Source organism: Lissotriton helveticus, chromosome 6 (genome assembly GCF_964261635.1).
Source record: "Lissotriton helveticus chromosome 6, aLisHel1.1, whole genome shotgun sequence".
Lineage (NCBI taxonomy): Eukaryota > Metazoa > Chordata > Amphibia > Caudata > Salamandridae > Lissotriton > Lissotriton helveticus.
Window position 1 is genome coordinate 1,003,100,137 of NC_136067.1, and position 23,319 is coordinate 1,003,123,455.

Below are 23,319 nucleotides of genomic sequence, written 5' to 3' on the forward strand. Positions count from 1 at the left end.
GAAACCAAAGTACCTATGCAAACCATGGTTACCGTACTCTCCCAAGCTGGAGGTGGTACACATATAATGCACATATATCTGGCACTACGAGCAGATAAGCAAGTAGTGCCATTCCGACTAGAGGAGATTTGGCAGCACGCATGCGAGGAACCACTGACACCCAGGGAATGGACCAAACTCCATGAGGCAGTGCTTAGGGTCTCCATAAACAATCGGTTCAAACGTATACAATATAATTACGTACGCCTAAGGAAATTACAAGCTATATATCCTGATCGATCTCCTGCATGTGCTAGGGGTGGTTTCGCCAATGCTGATTTTTTTCTTGTTGTGTGGCACTACTTGGCCATTACAATGTAGTGGGCAGAGGTGTTGTCCAATATTACAACCATCACTGGGTGGGAGATCCCTAGTAATATTATACAGTGTCAGTTGGGCCTGTTCTCAGATAATCCCAAAAAGAAATTAAGCAGATGGTATGTGAAACTAGGCCTTGTAGTGGCCAAGAGATGTATTGCAATAGGATGGCTGAGTGCCAGACCCCCTTCAACATGGGCTTGCAGAAGTTGCTCGCTAGAATGGGCGGGTTCGGAACAGGCTCACATGCGATTTACTCTCTTGCTCTGGCTGCTCTAATGGAGGAAGCTGCAAGTGATTAAAAAACTATTTCACTATAGCACAAATGACAACACCAAAAACATGGAACATGTTGACAAATAATGAGCCCTTGCCACATAGGTTCCCTGAACTACCCAGCAGCCTAGGACTTATCCTCCAGAACATACAACTGCGCTGGTTGATCAGCCAGCTCTTAATTCTGATTGTGTACCTGATGACGGATCTCTAGATGGAAACATAAGGGGTGGGAATGGGTGGGGGAAGTTATCTGAAAAAGTATTTGTTTCTACCAAAGAATGTTTAATATAAATATGAGTACCTGCTGACTGATGCATTATTTGTTTATCTGTTGAACAACCAGTATTGCCATATATGGACGTGGATCTGTAAAAAAGCTGTATGCAGAAAATAAGACCATAGGTGGAAATGAATATGCAACATGTTGATACTAAAAAGATTGTATGCAGTCATGTTTGTTGAAATGCAAATAAAGAAATTGTTTAAAAAAGGGAAACACAGGAGGTGTGGGGATATTGGATTCTAAAGCACATGAGGAGGAACTTTGGAAAAAGTTAAGAAAAATGTAGAAAATTATAAAACAGAAGGCTGTTGATATATTAAAGAGTAAATAAATAAACATAACTTAGCACCAGAGGAAATGCCTTCCATGATGGCAAAAGCAGCATCCTTCTTGACCTTGGAAACATACTTCCTGGCTCAGGACCTTCTATTCATTGGTAGTACTGAAAAGAGGAAAGAAAAAGAAGACACTGATTAGTAGTATTAGCTACCATATTGTTAAAACCCATTTAATAATTTAATATGCAAACAAATCTACTACTTGAACAACCAAATCTATTCTACCCTTTAACCTCATTCTAACTATATTTCTCTGGCCTATAACTTATTAACTACAAATAATATTGCACCTTCACTAATTTTATATATGCTTACTGTAGTCACTCTAAAAGTATGTGCAATATTTCCTACACTGCACTCCAAAGAGATGAAGACTGTGCAGTGACAGAAGATTCATGGAGAGGCCCCACCACCCTTGACATATAACTGCCCTCACTTTCTGCCCATCAACCTAAGCCTAGAAATACCTGTCTCTCATGCTACCTACTGTCATCATAAGTGACCTCTACTCACCATGGAACAGAAATGTTTAAATGCCAATTCTGGGCATTTAGCTTGGCGTTCACTCCCAGTCTCCTGACAACCTTCCTCAGGTGCTCCATTAGTTTATTTGGACTACAATCAATCCCCACATATGAAGTCTAAAGAAAGTATAATGTATAATATCCATCCAATTTATATATTCTATTTTACGTATACATAAAAAGAAGCATTTGTAGAATTATGTACAGAACTATTTAGGCATTAACTGAGGTTTAGCACTTTTTTTTTATTTTGCAGAGTTTTAAATAGCGCAAACTTGACCCAAACCAAATTGCGTATCAGAGCACTTTACATGTATATGTGGGAGTGCACCCCTAGAGTTGGTGACTCCACCAAGGAAGAGGAAAAACTTGAATACCGAACTCACTAGCGTGCTACCAAAATGCTAGTTTAATCATGAAGAACCCAGGTAGCCAACATTGATTCATTTTGGTTTTTGTATTCATTTGTTCACATTACGGGTACAATTGCAAACAGTATATCTTTAAAAAAAAATACCTGTGCATGGTATTCAAAAAAATACTTTAACATTGTCTTTGCATGGTGTTGCGGGTGCCTTCATGTAATTGCTTCACAAGGAATAAAGGGCTATTACACTAATATCGTTTTGTTTTTATATCAAATACATATCATGCATAATTGTCAAAATGATGACACCAATTCAACATTTAATTTTCATATGTATACTTAATAACTATTACTTCGCAATGCAAAATGAAGTAGCATGTATGCATACATCTGTAGGTAGGCGATTTAGGTTTGGGATGGCTAATCATTTGCTCTAAGAAAATATATTCAAGTATCACTTCAAAATCTATGTGCTAAATAGGTAATCTATTCACAGATGAGCAAATAGGTAAACTAGATCAATAAATCCTATGGAAATCTGTTTGCATAGCAGAATCATTCACACACATATCAAATATTTTCTAAGTTCTATTGAGTCTATTAAAGTCTCTTCAAAAAATCCATCTAGCCCAGTGAAAAAACAGTTTGCATTTTTTCACAACTAAACATGTGAGGCATTATTAAATAGCTTAAAATCATTAAAGAGTCTAGTGTAAACGTGACAATGAAGATATAAAACTAGAATATTGAAATAGCAACAATTAATGGTCAGAATTGAATTATCATTGTACTGATAAATCCTCTGTCATATTACAGCCATCAGAAATGAAATAATCACGATCAATTAGATCAATTATAAATTCAGATTCCAAACTTCCTAAAAAGCACAGTGTATGTCAGCCCCAAATATTTTTATCCCCTGTTGCAGATAATGCCATTGGATTGCTGATATGCAGATCTTTATAATATTGTGCTACAGGGATTGCTGTTATGCAGCTCCCTATAATGTTGTGATACATGGACTTTGCACCATTTGTTATGATGGCCCTTATATGACCTCAATTACCTTTGTTTAACTTGAAAACAAGTTGACTATTTGTATAGTGTTGGGCATGAGCAGTTAAGAACATAGATTGCATAGTCTGATATTCAGACAAGAAATGTAAGACACTTTCTTTTCTCGTATAGGCGTGGGATCTTAAATAATTTAACATCCTCACTGTGAGTAAATCGTCCTTTTGTGTTGTCACTTCCATTTTCTGCTAAACATTATTGCTGGTCTTTAGACTCTGCACATTGGGGCACTGATTGGCATATATAACTCTTCTGGAAGGCCATTGTATATGAGTTCATGGTATGTGAGGCCATAATATAAACTAGTGAGACAAGTGTAAACAGTTCATCAGGCATATCCTTTGTAGCTTGACAGCAGCAGCTTGAACCCTGCTGAACAGACCTATCAAAATCCCCCTTTGGCAGGTATAGCAACCTAATCTTATTTATTAAAAAGTCACCCCTTAGCACACAGTGCTGCCCACTAGGAACATCTATGACATTAGAAATTGCATGTTTCCCCAGTGACTAAGGCAAAACATCATTATCAGGGTGTAAATGACGCATAAGGAAATTCACATGGGATTGTTTGCAGTAGGGCAAACAGGAACTACTGAAACGCTGAAAAAGTGGGCTAGGGTGCCTACATGCCTTTTACCTTAGAGGTCAGGGAAGAGCCAGGATTCAGCCACACCCACTAGCTGGTGTCTGGAATACATGTGGCATACTCAGGCATCATCTTCAAAATACTCTCCTGTCCTCTGGAAGAACAGACGAAGGACTGCACCTGCTGTTTGAAACATGTGAGAACACCTGAAGAGAGGAACCTTTCCCACTTGTGCCCAGGACAAATAAGCAAACTCCAAGGGTCATTTGACTGACCTCTGTGGCTACAGACACGCAGAAAGCTGCATGGACACTTTTGATGGCCTCTGCCTGATGCCCTGAGAGTCTCTAAGTGCCTTTGACGAGGTCCTGGTTGTCTTGGTTATTTGTGCACCTGAACAAAGTTTAGTAACTTTGGAAAACATTTCCGTTGGTGCTTTATATTTTTTTGATGCTACTTCCATTTAAATCTAAAGATTCATATCTCTAGTTCCCCTTTTTGATTTTTGCTGTTTTGGAGTTATTTTGCTTATTCTTATTTTTTTCTTTCTTTTTATAAATTGGAGTGGTATTTGTATTGTGTTGTGTATTTGCCATTTTAACTGTTTAAATGCTTTAAACATTTGCTCAAGGTTGAACCTATCTACACTGTGTCATGGCCACCAGGAGTTGAGCTCATTTTTAAATTATTCAATATTTTTACTGGACCTAACACGTCAGTGACTTTACTTGTGTTAGTCTATCATCTTTCCAATTATTAATTCACTTTCATACATTTCCAAGTTTATATGAAATGCACTTTAGCGCAGCATTTAATAATTATGGGCCAGATGTACATAGGTTTGGGTTTGCGATTTCATAATAGCGATTTCTTTGCAATTAGCTATTAGGGAATAGCAAACAGCGACCCATTGGTAATCGTTAACACTGTTATCAATTCCCAATGGGATGCAAATGACCTACATCATTAACTTTCATGAGTAGGCTGCAATTTGGGACCCATTGGAAATTGTTAAAAACACAGGGATGGTGTCTGTTTTCTTTTAAATAAAGCAATGTTTTTTTTAAATGCAGCCTGTTTCCCTTAAAGGAAAATGGCATGCGTTTCGAAAAGAAAAATGAAACGTTTTCTTTTCATTTTTTAAGAGTAGGCAGTGGTCTGTGGAACCACCGCCTGCTCTTAAAAACGTTTTTATGACCATTCACTGTGGACCTCTTCTGATTTGTGAATGGGTTACCACCAAATTGACTTTGGAGGTAAAAAGTGAATGTTTCGCGACTGCATTTCGGTCGCAAAACATTCATGCATATCACAGCAAGTAACTATTAAGAAGGGACGCCCTTAACATACCCCTTCCTAATACCAAATCGCTAACCTATTTTGCGATTCGGTAGTAGGTTACCGAATCGCAAAATACAGCTTGGTACAAAAGGGAAAATGCTTTTTCAGGTAGCAAACAGCCTAATTCTGCAAACTAGGCCGTTAGCGACCTGCAAAAAGCTGCATACATCTGGCCCAAAGTTCTATTCAACCAAGAAAATAGCTATGTACAAAATAGTGAATATTTTGCAAAAGTTATTAAAGTATTTTCTGGTATCCTTTGTGCAATGAAAGTGTTACTTTTTAGAACATTCCAATGTTTGTTAAAGGCATATCTTACTTTTACTGCCCCAATACTATACACACAATTGTTTTTTATTTGTATACAAATCAGTGGTACTACAGTTTTGCTAAATCTTGTAATGCCAAATACTCTGCAATTCCTTATATGGGTTACTCCAATTGCAAGATGATGACTCCACACATCTAGGCGGAGAAGGAAAAAGAAGAATGAAATTTAGGAGAAGTCACCATAGTGTGTACACAGCGGAAGGCGATTTATATGCACAGCGCTAGGATAGAGGGCAACAACACAATATTTCAGTAGGGATAGGGTGCTGCCCTGCTCTCACACTTTCAAGCAAAAGCAGCATAGCATTTTTGGTTGCTGCAGTATGATGTGTGGCTTCTTAGTAAATTTGCCTCAAGATATTTAGAAACCGGGCTTACAACCAAATATGACTAACTGGGGCCAGCAAACTATAAGCTTGTGCTTAAAGAAAGTTAGACTGCTTAATAAAAGGGAATTTCTTCCACTCTTTCCTTTACATTTTACACACTTGATTAAATTATCTTGTTACTTTTATTTAATTATTCAGAGCCCTCCTGGGTAATTTATCAATGTTTTTTAAACATTAAATTAATGGTTTCTTTATTAATATCAGGACATAAATGACCCAAGCGAGCTGTGATATTCTTGTAACTCCCACTGGCGAGCGGAAGATGGGTGCTTCCCAATTTTCAGCTCTATTATTTGGCAGCAAATGGGAAAGGTTAATTAAACGCATAAATGATGTGGCTACTACTCCTTTAGTTGTGGAGGGTTTAATTGGAAGATTTCTTATTTCATTTTTAATCCAGTAATATATTCACATATGATACCCCATTATAGTAATTGGTAAACGTATTTTAACTTTGATCAAGATATAGTAGGACATTGGTAGATATTTCAAGATTCCAAAATACTACTTATAGTCACCTCTATGTAATAATCAGCAAAGCTGTGAATGTTTGCAGACATGGAAGTCTTCCCTTCTTCCCTATAAACTGATATACAATTTATTTATTTGTTTTACTCCGAGTACACGTTCAAATAGTTTACTCAAATAATCAATTACCCCATATCGGTAATGCTTTAAGTATCTACAGATTTGAAGATTTTTTAACTCTGTTTCTACTGAGTTAGTGCTTGGTTGTTTGCGGTAGTAAGTTCTTTATTATTGAGGAACTAGCTCCAAAAACAGCATGTTTTTTATCAGTTCTTTTGAGCTTCGGTGGAAGATCAACTTCATAAATCGGCTGCAAACAGGACTCCTTGGCTGGTATTAAAGATTAACCAAGAGAAAATCAACCAATATATAATCAAGGGTTACTTGTCAATGATTATAACAAAATTAGGGGTTCAACAATAATGTAAGCTGTTTGATGTTTATATTGCTTCAACTAAGATTGCTAAATGGACATTAGCTTTAAGACCATCCTATCCCAGATATAATTATTTGGAGGGTGACTGGGTTCATATTTTCATCAGTTGTCCAGCCAGTAATCAAACCCTTTTTGGATGACATATTTTTAAGATAACTGACAGTTGATCTCCCTATGGGGTATTATATCTCTTTCATGATTGTGGGTATAATCAGTAATATTAAAGTAGTTTTAGGGTTGTTAGCAATCTTGGTGGCAGGCTTAGAAGTGGCTCAACACTAGAAAGACACCAATTATCAAGCTATCAATGAATTTATTCAGAAACTTGAGCCACACAATTTTGAAGAGCGCAAAAATGCCTCAAGCAGGGCAAAAAGAGATATTTATTTTTGGGTCGATGTGAGATTTGTCAAAGCAAGAAGAGGTTAATAAGAGGGTTTTTTTCAAAATATTTCAGTGTACTTCGCATAAGGGTAAAGGATAAAAAATTAAAGTTTAAAAGTTGTAATTAGAATATAATATATATGTGTGGAATGGAAATGCCTATGCAATATGCTCTTATTAAGTCTGAATTTGAAAAGCATGTCTTACAATAACTTTGAGTGTGAAACGATGTAGTTTCATGTGCAAAGATTTGTTGCTACAAATTTTTAGCAATCCTGAATCTTGTCAATTTACCATTCTGTCCACCTTTTGCCACGCAAACTTTGTTTGCAGATAGCAAGATAATTTTACTTCAAGTTACAAATGCATTATTACTTTTAATTTCCACACAGTCAGCATTAACAACATGAAGAAATTAATGTCTGGCACCACCAATGAGTATCTCTTGTATGTAGCTACTCGGCCAACAGATAACTAACTACATACTAACGTCCACTTTACGATTTTATTTTCAGGGATTTTTTTCTTAGTATTATTACCTTCGCTCAGAGAACATCTATGTTGCCAACCAGATTATTCATCATCAATTATTGTGTGTAATATAAAAATGGGGAATTTAGATAGAATATATTACATTTGATGTTGTGTAAGATCAGTCTTGATGTTTGAGTCTGCCATAGGTCATTTAGAAACTGTAGGTTGTAGCCAGGTTGTCTTCCCAAATCTATATTTGTTCCATCTAAGGACAAAACATTGACAAAAAATGTCATCACTGCTTGATGAGTGATTATTTGTATTGACTCCTCTAGATGTCTCAATATCTTCCTCAAAGCCATTCCACGTGCCATTCAAATGGTTTTTTCTGGCATGCAATTAGGAGGCACACACATTTTTTTGACAGCCCTCTGAAGATTTTGGCCAGTCCTAGCTCAAGGTTGGGCAGACCGTTTTCTCTTGGTTTTGTATTTGTCACAAGTGTTTACACTTCTTGGCAGGCGTGCTTTTAACCCACATTTTGAATGGTCTCTCTTTTATTATTTATATTGTTTTATTAAAGGTTACCCCTTGCTTCTTATCTTACCTATAATATAGAGAATGCAGTTCATCAAGCCTTGTAAAAAGCTTTTTTAGCTAGGTATTCTGATTTCACCCCCACCTAATTGCCCACTATGACCTACTCTGGAGAAATAAGCAGACCTACCATCCTCTGAGAATGCAAGATCGAACACATCCCTCCACTAAAAAAACACCCTTTGCTTGGTCCTTGCTCTCAGATGACTTCTTCATGATTCATTTACTTTAGGGAGAGGTTTTTCTGTTTGGTGTTAGGAAGAAATAATTTGCGACATCTTATCAGACAATAGTGACATTTCCTTTTCTTTACCTTGACTCTTCTGACCAAAGGCCCTCTGATTCACCATACTATAACCTTCACACTGCTACCAGAAAGCCCTTCAAATGTGCTGATAAGCTGCCAACATGAGGTGCAAAGATTACCTTCCAACCTTCTTGTTTGAGACCATGTGAGTAACCCCCATGTTTTCCGCACTAGCTATTCAACATAAGGACGATTTGTGTCATCCTATTTGGCTAATTATGTAGGTTATGGTTGAGAAGACCTTTTCCAAGGGACATTATCATCCATACACATTCTGAGTTCCCCCTGCCCCTACCACAATCCTACAGGCTTCATAGGATCATTTTGGATACCCTCCATATCCTAAACATTCCTCAGTCTAGACACTCTGTACATTGTCGGGCATCCCAGATTTATTGCCAATATTTCATATAACTGTAAAAATGGTAACAATAACATCAACACCCCCCTTTCCCGTCCTGTTCCTGATAATAATGGTTTCTTGATTGTGTGATCACCTACAATATGTGTTGTTACGTCTACTATAATATCAATCCTTCCTACTCTGGTCTGGTGTGTTTCCTATCCCTCTGGAGAGTTCCTGCTACTCATCTTGTTGTGTAATCTGCTCTTGCTCGCCCTACAGATCCGTCATCATAGTCAGACATGCCGTTCTATCTTCGTCGGCCTTCTCATCTTTTCTCACAAGATTCATCCTTACCATCTCCGCCATAGCCCATTCTCTCATGTCTCTGAGCCAGTCTGTGTGTTTCGGGGATTGATATTTCATCCACACGATAACTATCTACCTTTTGTCTAACACAAGCCCTAAGTTGACAAATTTCCTACTCAGAGTCTTGTTCTTTGGCTTAGGCAGTAACAACAATAGTGCCTGCTTGGCCTCCCGTGGTATGTTCCAGCCCGTGGCCTCCCTTAAGCATGTCAACACTCCCTCTCAATACAGCTCGAGTCTGGGGCATCCCCAGATCATGTGATGGAAGTCCGCTTCCCAAGTGGTGCATCCGGGGCAAGTGTCTGCACAGTGTGGGTAGATGTTATGTAGGGTGCGTGGGGTCAGATATACCTGGTGTATAAAATTATAGTGAAGTAGTTTGAATTGTGTATTAGCGCTTACTTTAGGGAGCCCTTCCTAGACCTTTCTCCATTCGGCATCAGTCAGAGGCTCAGGAAGTATTAAATCCCAATTGTGTTGTAACCACAGCAGCTCCAGCGGTACGTCATTACGCAGCGCTCGGTATATTTGAGAGATGAGTCTCCTCCCCTGTGCCATAGTTAGTATTGTCACTAGTGTATTAGTGGTGAGGGCTCAGTGGGGAAATTTGGCCATAACCCCCGGGCAACACACAATATTTTTGCATATTGCAGGTACTGCCCTGGACTCAATTCGAATTCAATTTGCGCATCTTGTTGCGCTATAAATTGTCCTTCCCTATACAGATCCCCCATAAGTAGACATCCTCCATCCTTCCAACGTTGTGCTGACATGGAGTCCGCAATTGTGGCACATGGTTGAATCTCCCATCGGGGCATGTTCGGTGCGTATGGAGCATGGTCAATCACTCTTCGGACTACGATCTTTCAGACTTTTGCTACATGTCGTATTATGTACGGGTAGTACTCAGGGACCGCTCCACCCATCATCGCGAGTGCGGGTCTACCGAACGTCCCAGCCAGTAGGAATTTCTCCAAAATGTCAGCGTTGTCAAGCCAGTGAACCGCAAACTGAAGCTTGGAGGCCATATAATAAAGTTCCAGTCTCGGAACCTCAGTGCCTCCGTCCACCAAGTTCTTTGTAATGTCATTAAGCTCACACATCTCAGCTTCTTACCCCATAGAAGGGCTCCCATCAGGATTCCTAGCATTTTAAAATACGAGCATGGTACCATATAGAACAAATGTTGCCGCTTGTAAAGGCAACACAGCAGCACAATCATTTTAATAATTGCTATTCGCCCCATTAGTGATAGTGCAAGTCTGCCTACAAGCGAATTGAGCCTCTCAATCCCTCCACCACCAGTCCGATATTTAGCTAAGGTAGGCATCAGTGGAGCCCACCAGATAGACTCCCAAGTATTTTGTTCCCTCTTCTGACCATGGTATATCCATGACTGGTCTCGCTTCCAGGGAAACCATTGCCAGCCTGCTCATTGGTATCAGTCTAGATTTTGTAGGGTTTATGCGCAATCCCAAGACATTACCAAAGTGTCGCATTTCCTCCACCGGTATCGGGACCGATTGTGCCGGGTGTCTCAAATATACCAAGGTATCATCTGCATAAAGCGATACCAAGTGATTGGTCTTTCCCAATCGTATACCCCAGGTGTTCAGCGCTCTTTGCTTTTTGGTCATTGCCAACAAAGCCCTCTTGTTAAGAAAAGAAAAAGTATTCTGCTATAGATTAAACCCAAGGTGGTTGAATTAAGCCAATAGCAAGAATGGCTCCAAATATCAAAGCGTGTTTTGTGGGAATGCCTTTCTAAAGAAACTCTACAAGGACTTTCAAGTCTTCACTTCCATTTAAAAGGCCCAATGTGATATGAGCTGTGAGTTGTTTGTGCTTTGGCAAAAGAGGCCATTTTCCCAACCATTAGCTGTCCTCTCATGAACTTGGAAGAATTGGAAGACACATTTGTTCATGCAAAACCTTAGTGGTGCTGAAGAATCCTGTGACATCTTCTTTTTCAATTTGTGACAGAGCCACTTCAGGAAGGTTCTTCCTTAGTGAGAAGAGGGTTCTGTCAACCATCGAAAGTTATCACATAGATCTGGTTAGCTCTCTCCAGAGTTTGCCTTTGTTGCTATAATTTTCCCTCTGGAGCATGCAATCTTGTAGACTAAGATATTGAACACCTTCATTGTAAAATAAATACCTATAGGCACTCCCAGATCCCTGAGTACCATTTTTCTAGTGGAATGCTAATATGGGCCCGATTACCACTCCACACGCCCTAAAAATGCTTAAAAGAATAGCTTATTCTCACTTCAGGATGGATGTTATTCACCTCATTCAAAATCCCTTAGTAGAAAATGTTTAACTCAACAAGCTAGATTTGCAAGGTGACTAACTTGCAATCACAATCAGGTGCAAGCATCAGATATTCCTCCATTTCCTATGGGGTGGGAGACATCAGCAGTTTATAAGCCTTCTTTTTGTCCTTTTATTAACCCCTCTGCGTTTCGGAGCTTGCAGTCAACACTATGTCATTTGTCATGACAATATCCTTGCCATGGCTTAATCATAGGTAAAGCTGTCAATGGGTTAGCAGGTGCAGTACAACTGGGGCCCAAGGGCAGTAGGCACCCTCTGCACCCTATTGTGTCTGTATATAAGAATCTAAGCAGAGAACAGGGGCATTTTTGTTATCCTTGCAGTAGGGAATCTTCCTACCAGCCTGGTGGTTATGTTATTTCTATAGTGGCTAGGGTTTATATTCAACTTAAAGAAGTTGACCATAATCATTTTCCAGGAAACATATTTCCTGGGCTTCTTTGTCAACACTGTTGTATGCAACCTGGATCTCCCTCTTCCCAAGTTGTAAATAATCTAGTAGGTTCTCACCTCAGCCATCAAGGCCCTCTCTCTTTATTTCAGGTATGGCATTCATTAGGGTATCCTCTCCTCTTGCATGCAGGCTATTTCACTTGGTTGTTTCTATTAATGGAATCTACAGCGGTTTGATGACTTCTACTCTTGATGGATACTCTCCCACTCTGACCATCTGGCTCTCAACCAGAATGTTTGAAACAAAAGGCTTTGGTGGTTAGCTTACATCCAGATTTTTACATTTTTGCAATATCCCCTGTGCCGTTTTGAAATATTTCTTGATGCTTGGCAGGCTATACCCCCCTTCAAATGTGTATCTTTGGAGGACCTTCATAGCTATGCATGGTTATCCTCCTACCTGGAGAAGTGTTCTCACAAGAGCATCAACTCTGGCAAACTGAGCAGCAGGGACCCTGTACAGATTGTTCTGAAGGATATAGAGGAGCAGGAAAAGCGCAACCATTTTCAACATTGTTGCCTTTCCATTAATGAAAGCAGCAATGTGTGCCAATGCCTTATGTTATGATCTAGCCCCCTAATGATGGGTGACAGGTTTCCTTTGTAGTGTAAGTCAGCATTTTTAGAGACCCATATCCCCAGGTAAATAAACGGGTCAGTTTCCACCCTTAGTAGGAAGGACATCGCACCATCTGGTACCCGGCACTCCAATGCAAACATTAAGGACTTCTCCAAATTTATGGGTAAGCCAGTGTATCTGCTGAATATCTGGAAGATATACCACTGCATGTCCAGTGTCTGGTGTGGTTTCAGCAACTAAGCAAAATGTCATCTGCGTACAGTGATATATATGCTCTTCCCACCCCATGGCTCTCGTCCAACCACATGTTTGGAGAGCTCCACATGGACAGGGCTCTTCTGTCCATGCAGTGCTCTCCAGATATCACTGAGCCCCAGAGCCCATGCAAACCTTTCAAATTTTCCTCGGGTAGCAACTCCCTCCCTACTTGTGTTCATCCTATCTATCTGTGTATCCATCACTAGATTAAAGTCCTCTCCAATGATTGTGAATGCCAGAGGGGCCGCCATCAGAATATTTTCCAATTTGTGTAGGGTTGGGGATTGAATCCCCGGTAGGGCATTAACATTGATCACCAGCATAGTCTCGCCCTTGCAGTTCCCCAACATTGCAACATAGCTCTCATTAGAATTCGTCCACATGAAAGGGCAGGGTCTTCGTGATGAAAACCAGCACTCCACTTTAGCCTGAGGTGTAATGTGCGTGGCAGGCCAGCCTATATTTACCTTTCCCTAGATTACATTGCTGGTCATCTGTGAGGCGGATTTCCTGTAGGAACATTAAGTTGGTTTTGTATCTGCTGAGGGTCATGAGGACTTGGCCCCTTTTTACCTTGTTCTTTATACCATTGATGTTCCACATTAGTATGATCAAAGTCTGATGCTGAGTCATGGAGTCTGTTTGGCTACATCTCCTTGTGTACATCCCTGCTCTGTAATGTGTATGTTTGGCTACTCCTCTGGTGACCTGGTATCTTGTTGTGCTGTTAACTATTACTATAACTACTGCCACCCTATCCTACCGTTGTAATCCTAAAACTGACCACCCACCCAATTCTTGGTATGTCTGGACCCCGAACAATACCATCATAAACAGACATGACTATTTTAGAATATCAAATACTTTATCACCTTGGTTACAAGACTGTGAAATACTAGAAAATGGCATCTCAGCCTATTTAGCCCTGGCATCACCAGTTGATTTAAGTATTCATGCACCCCAAAATCAAATATGGAAAAATAACCTCAAAGATGATACCACAGTCGATCCTACAAGATGTGTTGACTCATATCAAAAACTCACTTTCAACCTCACAAACACTATCAGCAGCATGCATCCGCTGTATGTTCAGGTAACAGAAGTAGGGCGGTGGGGCTGGGTAAGGGGGGATTTCAAGGGCCGATGCAGTGGGAAAATTACATAAAAAATTAATTTCCCCTCGGCATCGTCCCTCGAAATGCCCCTCTGCCCCCCCACTGTTACCTGCACGGACCGCGGCTGGCAGCATGCAAATCATATATGAGAGACCAATACATTAGGGAATCTGTAATATGTAAATTTAAAGACATACATAATCAATGATTACCGAAAGACAAAATTCAAAAGATGAAAGTCCAATACTGGACTTTACCATCACCAGAGATATTTTTATCCCTAATAAAAGTTTCTTTGAGCTATACTTACTCGCCATATCTATAGGAGGAAAGATTTTATCAAGAATTCATTTCACACAATATAAACCCAACAAAAAGCTGGCAGGCTGCAGATGCTACAACTGAAACAACAGGATTCATGCCCTCCATGCCAGTCATTAGATTGTCAAAAGGAAAGCTCCTTAACACACCAATATAGACTGCTGCTGAATACGCCAAGTTCTACAAATTAATATGCACCTCAGAAACTGATAAGTACAGCAGAACAGTTGAACACATATTTTTCTAGCAATTAAGTGAATGAACTATAGGAAGATATCACAGAAAATGAAATTGCTGCAGCTATGCAACTATGCAAAAGGTCAAAAGACAACTGCAGCCAACACATGCCTATATCTTTAATAAAAACAGATGGTAAAACTCTCACAAAAGTATTGGCAAATTGAATTAACTCACCTCTCTTCTTACACAGCAACTTCAAGTTGGATATGTATCAGGGTAGGCATTTAGCCACCATTTGGTGTCTCTTTTTCATCTCAAGTGGAAGATGAAGTATGAGAAAGAAAGTAAACTGGCCTCATCTTTAGACAGTAAAAAGGCCTTTGGCAGAGTAGAATGACCTCACTTATTTTACACACTTGAAAGAGAAGTCGTTAAGGATGCATTTGTACAAATAATCCGCTGGCTCTACAAAGCACCTACAGCAACAGCAACCAACAATGATTTCAGATCAAATTGCTGACAAATAAACGGAGCCACTAAACAAAGGTGCACTCTATCACTTCTACCTCTTTTGCATGTCCTGGAAACAGTAATGGCTAAAATCCTTCCCTCGGGTAAGATCCTTAGAATTTGCTCTGTGATAGGCAAACGCATGTGGCTTCAGTATGTGGTTGAATCTTATAATTAAAGTCCAAGCCTGAAACATCACTCCTAGGTTTACTGGATTGGATCACAAGATCTGGATGATTGCCAGACTAGAAAAGTAATTGGATGAAGAACAATGTACATGCCTTGAACAAAATCTGACATTGATCAAAGTGCAGCTGCAACAGAGGCTATCCTGCTTGACAATTCCCTTCTATTTTCCTAGCACACACAATAAGATGATGGACGGAGTACTGTAACTTTTCAAACACTCACTCTCAGTCTAGAGATATGGTTAAATCCATCATTCTTTTGCTCACCATGCCACCCCAGTTTGGAACCAGCCAAATGCAAACCAGTCTTGACTCTGCTCCCATAGGGAACATTCCAGCATGAACTGCAGGGCCAGGTCCTCCATGGACGAGAAACAAGCATCCTGGGACCGGTTTCAGGGTATCACCCCATAGCAGTAAGACTAGCTTGAATCTAGTAGCACAGCAAGCAAGGGACCCATATATGGGCATACCCTTGGGCACTTAGGGTGAACATAGCAATCACAACTAAATGATGGACGGAGTGCTGAAACTTTTCAAGTACTCACCCCCAGTCAAGAGATCTGGGATACATCCATTATTCTTTTGCTCACCGTGCCACCCCAGTTTGGATCAAGCCACGTGCAAATCAGTCTTTACCCTGCCCCACATGGGAACAGTTGAGGCAGAACTGTCAAGCCAGGTCCTCCCTGATCCGAAACAGGCATCCTAGGACCAGCTTCAGGGTATCATCCCTCATCAGCCAGGCTAGCTTGAATCCAGGGGTGCAGGGAGCAGGGTACTCACGTCTGGGCATACCCTTGGCCACTTAGGGCAAACATAGCAAAAACACAACAATACGTTGGACGAAGTGGTGAAATATTTTAAACACTCACCCCCAGTATAGCCATCTGGGTTAAATCCACCATTGTTTTGCTCACCATGCCATCTCAGTTTGGACCCAGCCATATGCAAAGCAGTATTAACCCTACTCCCCATGGGAACAGTCCAGTCCGAACTGCCAGGCCAGGACCCCCTGGAACAGAAACAAGCATCCTGGGACTGATTTCGGGTATCACCCCTCATCAGCCAGGCTAACTTGAATCTTGTGGCACAGTGAGCAAGACACCCATGGCTGGGCATACCCTTTGACATTTAGGTCGAAGTAAGCAGAGTTTGGAAACACTGGGAGAGCAGTATAGGAATCCCTGCAAATACACACAACAGTTTTGTTGTATAATCATTTGCTTTGTACTTGCTGTTCTTTATGCCTCTGTAAGGATCAAAGTTCTTTCCAAACCTAATTAACCTCTTCTCATGCTGGTTATGACTACCACTGTACCACCTCGTTGATACATTAACTGCATGTTCTCCAGAATATGGACTCGAATAGGTTTTCTTGCTTGTCTGGCTCCAAACAATTTGTAAATGGTGCCGATCCAAGACAGAAAACCAACTGGATTGCAACCTTCCTGCAGCCTATGAGACATCACAGCGATAATATGTAGAACGGAACGCCTGTTTCAACAATCAATCAATCAATCAATCAATAATCTTTATTTGGTAGAAAGCCATAAAAGTGAATCATAAATATACAGTACATAAAGAAAACAGATAAAAAGTATAAAAGCCATCAAGGATAAATCCAGCGTTACGAAATAGGATCTCCATAAAGTGATCACAGAATGAATCAACATCAACAACATAAATCTTCAAAGCGTTTGCTAATGGATAGTGCCATTCTTGTGTGATGTAAAACTGCATAACAAATGCCCTCTGTACATAAACAGAAGTCCTTCTTCGTGGTGCCTCAGATTTGTTTTACGCAGAATAGGGATCAAAAAGGATGACCGAGGAACTGCATTCAAAGGACAGATCAGCGTGAAGTGACATGCTCTGTTTGGAGACGTTATTGCACCAGCAAGGAGGTAAATCGTGTTGCCATGAACCCTGAAGTGGAAACACAAACTTATAGTGCAATGTGCCTAATATGAAAATTGTAAGTGGTGTTTATTTTCCATTCTAGGTAAAGCTCCTTATTGTTGAGACGAAAGAATATCTAACACTTGTCTACTTTAGCTGGACCCTCTTCAGTCACAAGTTCATGCAATGGTTTAAGAAACTCTGTTTAACTTTCTCTTTATGTTTAAGCATAATCTTGTGTGGGTTGCTGTTCAAATCTGAGAAGCCAATGGTTTTAATTATTTCAAAAGCGCCAGGGGATCTTGTCAGCTCTATCCAAGAACACACAATTCAGGATGCAGGCTCTAACAAGTTTTGCCTCATGTGTCCTCCAGCTTTTAATCCGGAGTTGCACAGGGGCAAGCTCAATTCAATCTTCCACATATGATAACCCTAGTTTCTTATGATTAATATAAGTGGCAGTGCTACTAGTAGCTAACACAAATCTGCTTTTGAAATGATTTTCCACACGCTGGAGGACCCCTGCATTAAATTACCCCTATAACCCCCGCATCATATGCTGCTGCCGAAATACATTTGCTTTTGAATAAACTTATCGTATCCTTGATGGGTTTACGCCATTACCTGTGTGGAAATCTAAAAATGGTTTCGATATTCCTGCTGAAGTGTTGGGATCTTAAAGTTAATAACGGAGTCCAACTAAACGACAAGCTAAAGAGAATTCACATATAACTCAAAGATTAAGTGGCATATTACCAAGGGTGGCGATAGGCAATTATCGCCGGTTTACCGGCCGTTTTTGGCCGCTAAGTGGCGATAATCCTATCGCTCTATTAGCAAGCTGTCGCTAACTGATGTTAGCGACAGCTTTTAGGCGATAGCGAGCGGTTTGGGGCCCGCTTTGCATGTCAGCGTTATTTATCACTAATGACATGCAAAGTGGGCGTACCCAACCTGTTAGCGACTGAAAGCAGTCGCTAACGTCGCTATCGCCTATTAGCAACGCAGGCGTAGCGATGGAAATATTCCCGCTATCGCCAAAAACTAACGCCTGCTCAGACCAGTTCTTAGCCATGTTATCCAATGGGAGGTGGATAACATGGCTAAAAGCATCTCGTCGCTAATGCGTGAATATCGCTGTATTCTCAGCGATATTCACGCATTTCGCCGCTATCGCTGGATATTTTAGCACAATGGAGAAAAACGTTGCTAATAGCATGTTTTCTCCGCTAACATATCCAGCGATAGGCAGCGATAAAAAAATCGTCGCTAAGCCTATTTAGCGATAATTATCGCTACTTGTTGGTAATATGCCCCTAAATCTCCTCTAAACGTGACCCTCCAATAAAAAAACATTTTGACTTTGTACTTCGATGACTACAGGTCATATCATAGGACATTGAATGATTAACCTGCAGATCCAGATCACCCCATATAGGTTAAAAAGGATTCTAATAAAACCTGTAGGTCATTTGCAGTTCTGATGAAAAGTACACCACATAAAATAAAATAGTTAAAGGTTGACCTTCCCATCTAATGCATTTCTTTCTCATTATCCACTAGGTATTTATTGATTCCATTAATATAGAGAAGAAAAAGGAAGGGGCGAGAATACAACCCTGTTTACCTCCCTGTAATGAGCTAATATGGGGGGAACATTCACTTGAAGGATCATAATGGACCCTGACTGTTAATCCTGCTGTAAGCATCTGATAAATATGAGAAGTTCATGATCGACGCCCATTCACTCCATTATGTCCCATAGGTTCGAGCAGTTGACTAAGTCAAACACGCTTGATAGATCAACAAAGGCCAAGTGTAAAGAGCCCCCTTTAGACCTAACGTATTTTGCTGCTATGAGATAGAGATTTAGGTTCCGTTCAACAGTGCCAATGCCTGGTTTAAAATCATATTGAACTTCAGTTAGGATGTAATATCACTGCTTAACTTTCCAGGTAGTACAGGAGCAAATGGCCCAAAATCTCAACATTGGAGGCCAGCTGTGAAATAGGCCTATTGCAGGAGGGGAAACATCTGTCTTCCTTTTAAAAACTTGGGGCAATAATAGCTGTCCCTCAGAAATCTGGGAAGAAGCTCAACACAGCAGATCGGAAAACGTTTGTTAGCAAGGACACTCATAGGTTGATGTTAGATTTGAAGATGTCTTTAGGGACACCATAAAGTCCAGGAGTCTTCCTGAGGGCATATTTTTCAATTGCTAGTCTCACTTCGTGAATACTAATCAGATTCAGAAGGCCTAAAAGATTTGGAATGACTGATGCACACCCTTCCCTATATCAGAAAATTGATCTCCATAATTGAAAGATTTGAGAAGTGAGTCATCCAAGTGTTCATAGTTATTACAGATTCACTTTTTGGAGCAACCACTGCAAGATCTTCCCATGATTTGTTCTTTATTTAATTTGTCATCTCCTCTAGAGTCATTTTATTTACCTTTCTGGCATTCTTTACCTCTTGTGTGTAAAACAGGGTGTGATTTGAGGGCTACCATTAACTGTTTATGGGTGGCAGAGCAAGCCATATTAAACCAGTTGAAAAGGAAAGGCTCCAGGGGAGTTCTATTAAGACTTACGATTTCTGATTTGGCCTGCATATATTGTTAAATTCGGATTGGATAGTATCCTGCCTGATATCCTGATTTAGGCAGATTACAAAGGAGTCCATATTCTATGTTACAATACCTTGATTAAATTAAATTGGATCAACCTTATCCGATTTTAGTCTTAAGCCTTTTTGGAGTATTCCAACCCATCCATATTCCTTGAACTTGTAGGTTTCATATGATAATTCAAGGTAATGATAAGGGGATTATGGTCATTAACACATTTATTGACCCCTTCAAAATCTAAAAGTAGGGAGGGGCATGGCCTAGTGCGCTAACTTAACGGGCGTGCTTTAAGCAGGCTCAAGGAAGAGGGAAAGGCTGGGTCCTGTCTCTGACCGGCTTGGACCACTCTTATAAACCAAACAAAAGAAAGTGCAGGACAGTCTGAATGAATACAAACAAATGCACACCTAGTATAATTAATTGCTAGGCGGACAAACCATTTGTGATTGATCACTTGTATTTTTATGAAAAAGTTTTTTTGAAACGTTTTTTTGGCATCAAGGGATGCACACCACATTCACAGAAGTACACAAATGCATTGAAACCAAAAACAATACATAAAATTACAATGTACACATATAACAATTGTGATTACAAAAAACAACTGTGCTATGCCTCAAAATATAACGTTGTGCTGAGGCACCAATCCTGAATACAAAATGAACAAGTGGACAGAAAAATAAGTGGACAGAAAAATAAAATACTAGCCTACTTGTTTCCACCACCACTAGATACGTATTAATTTTGACATGTGGTACAACGGAATAGGAACACACAAAACTAAGCGGAAGTGTAGAATTTGTGCGAATTATGTTCCTATTGTGCCCTGCACAACGTTATATTTTGAGGCATAGCACAGTTGTTTTTTGTAATCACAATTGTTATATGTGTACATTGTAATTGTATGTATTGTTTTTGGTTTCAATGCATTTGTGTACTTCTGTGAATGTGGTGTGCATCCCTTGATGCCAAAAAAACGTTTCAAAAAACCTTTTTCATAAAAATACAAGTGATCAATCACAAATGGTTTGTCCGCCTAGCAATTAATTATACTAGGTGTGCATTTGTTTGTATTCATTCAGACTGTCCGGCACTTTCTTTTGTTTGGTTTTTAAGCAGGCTCAAGGCAGTCATTCTACAATCTGAACAATATCCTGCCCAGAATATCGGATTCTATACAAACTATGCTGTCCTTGGCCTCAGAGAGACGACCGGGAGCTGTTGCTGTGCTGGGGGCTATAAGGAATATTGAGAGCTGCGTGGTTCCAGTGGCACTCTGGCCTGTACGCCGGGGCTAGGCCTTGCACTGAGGGGACCGCTGTCGGCAAACAGTTGTGCTGGAGAGGAGGACGCCTTCTGAAAGGCTTGACAGACGGAACCTTTGGGCCCCGTTAGGACCTAGCGTGTGTGAACTGAGGTGAGGGGTGCCCCACGTGCAGGTCCATCGAGGGGCTGTGGCCTGCCAGTGCCTAGGGTGGATCGTGACTGCTGGTGGTCAACTGGGCCATGGTGGAGGTGACTAGGCTCTGGGGACGGGCCTCCATTTTTTCACCTGTTGGCCAAGGTTTGTTAGCCCAAGGCATGATACAGGGCTGATTGTGTGGGCCTCCTCTTCTGTTTTTTCATGGTTGCCCTGGGGGAGGCGCTGGTAGAGCTCTTTTGTGGACTGTGTGCTGTCAGTGGTTGGGCCCCGCACCCCCCACTTGGAAAGGGTAGTGGAGGACCCAGAGGGGGGCTTTACCGGCGCGGTCAGTGTGCCTTCAACTGTTGATGTCAGTCATTATTGCGCATCGTCCAATCTGTATCTGTGATTGCCTGCTGGATCTCTATCCTTGTGGGTGCCCCCCTTTTCACCTGCCACATCGACCTCTAGCTGCAAGCTAGTCTGGGTAAGCTACTTAGTGCAGTACTCTGTAAAGGGAGTGCTGCACTACAGCTCACTCCTGGTTGCTGAGGTGGCCAGGCCAGGCCCTGGTGTCGCTTGTGAACAGAGCTGATTGGTGCGGGGTGAGGTTTTTGTTGCATCCATACTATCACTGGGCATCAGGGAGCCTCCCACTCTACAAATGTGTACAACCTCTGCAGCATACCTATGGCCTAACGAGTCAAACCCATCACTGTAGCTGGTGTTATCCCCGGCGGTGAAGTGGTCCAACAATCTTGTTATATCTAAAGACAAGCATTCAACACCAGCTACCAAACTAAGCACTATGGACCAATTTACCAGCACTGGATTTGAGGGTACTGATCAGGCGAGGTCCCCTGTGCAGTGTCCAGATAAAGCTGCCCTGCTTGCAGCTATTATTGAATTCAGGGATTTCTTAGACACCAAGATGGGGTCAGTGGGCTCCGATGCCACATTGCTGCGGCATGACCTATGGAAAATGGTGGATCATATCACAGAGGCAGAAACTAAGGTCTCTGATATCAAAGACTCAGTGACCGACCTGTAACACAAGATCACCACTTAAATGGCAACAACCAAGGAACTGGGGATGTGCATTGAGGAAGCAGAGGGCCGCGCTAAATGGAATTAGGTTTTGAAGGAGCTTCCATGGATACATTTGTGACGCAGTTGCTTAGGTCAGTGGTACCGATGGAAAAACTCTCGTCTTGCTTTGTGGTAGAGAGGGCCCACAGAGGCCCACCTGTCATTGTGAGAATTCTCAACTATCTGGATAGAGATGCTATACTCCGCCATGCTCAGAGCCAAGATAAAATCGTGTTTGACTCGGTCTCCATCTTCTCGGACTATACTATACAACATCAATCTTTCCTAGCGGTGAAACAAAAACTACGGGACCTCAAGATCCAATACATGATACTGAATTCCGCTCACATGCAAGTGGTATACAACTCCGGTACATTATTCTTTGACACCCCAGATGCAGTATTCTAATGAATGGATGAATCTGTTGAGCTTAAGAACCATACCCCACCAATAATAGACTCAGATTCAGCCCAAAGTAACAGGCGTAAACATTCCAAAAAGTCCATCTACAAACGCTGCAACAAGTCACACGCCTCTTGGCGAAGCTCACCGAACGATAAAGAACATTGAACTATGATGTATGCTTCTATCTTCAAGTGGATATGCCACGTGAGATTGTTATTTTATGGTTTCCTTTTACTACTTCTAATCAGTTACTTCTTTGTAAGTCCCTACATTTTAGGAATTGCATGCTGTCTTCCTTGCTGTAATTTGTAATTGTGCATCTCACGATTGTGCCATCTCTACCTAATACTTTGGTTTGTTCATGTGCTATGGGAGTTGGTAAGTGTGTGCCAAGTTACGACTGCTACTCTAGAGAGACATAGTTGAGAGACTTTTCTAGAGATTATGTTTTATGGGTGTCGGATATTTGGAATCCATTGTTGGTGTCCTCTCCCACACTAAATGTTGGGGGTCGGTGGGGACACCTACTATGACTGATACTTCTTGTTCATTGATGTATGGGGGAAGAGGGAGGGCTACAGTAAGTACAAAGGTTTTTTTCTGTCTATGCTTTATTAGAGCCCCATTGTTCATGCCTTGCCTGA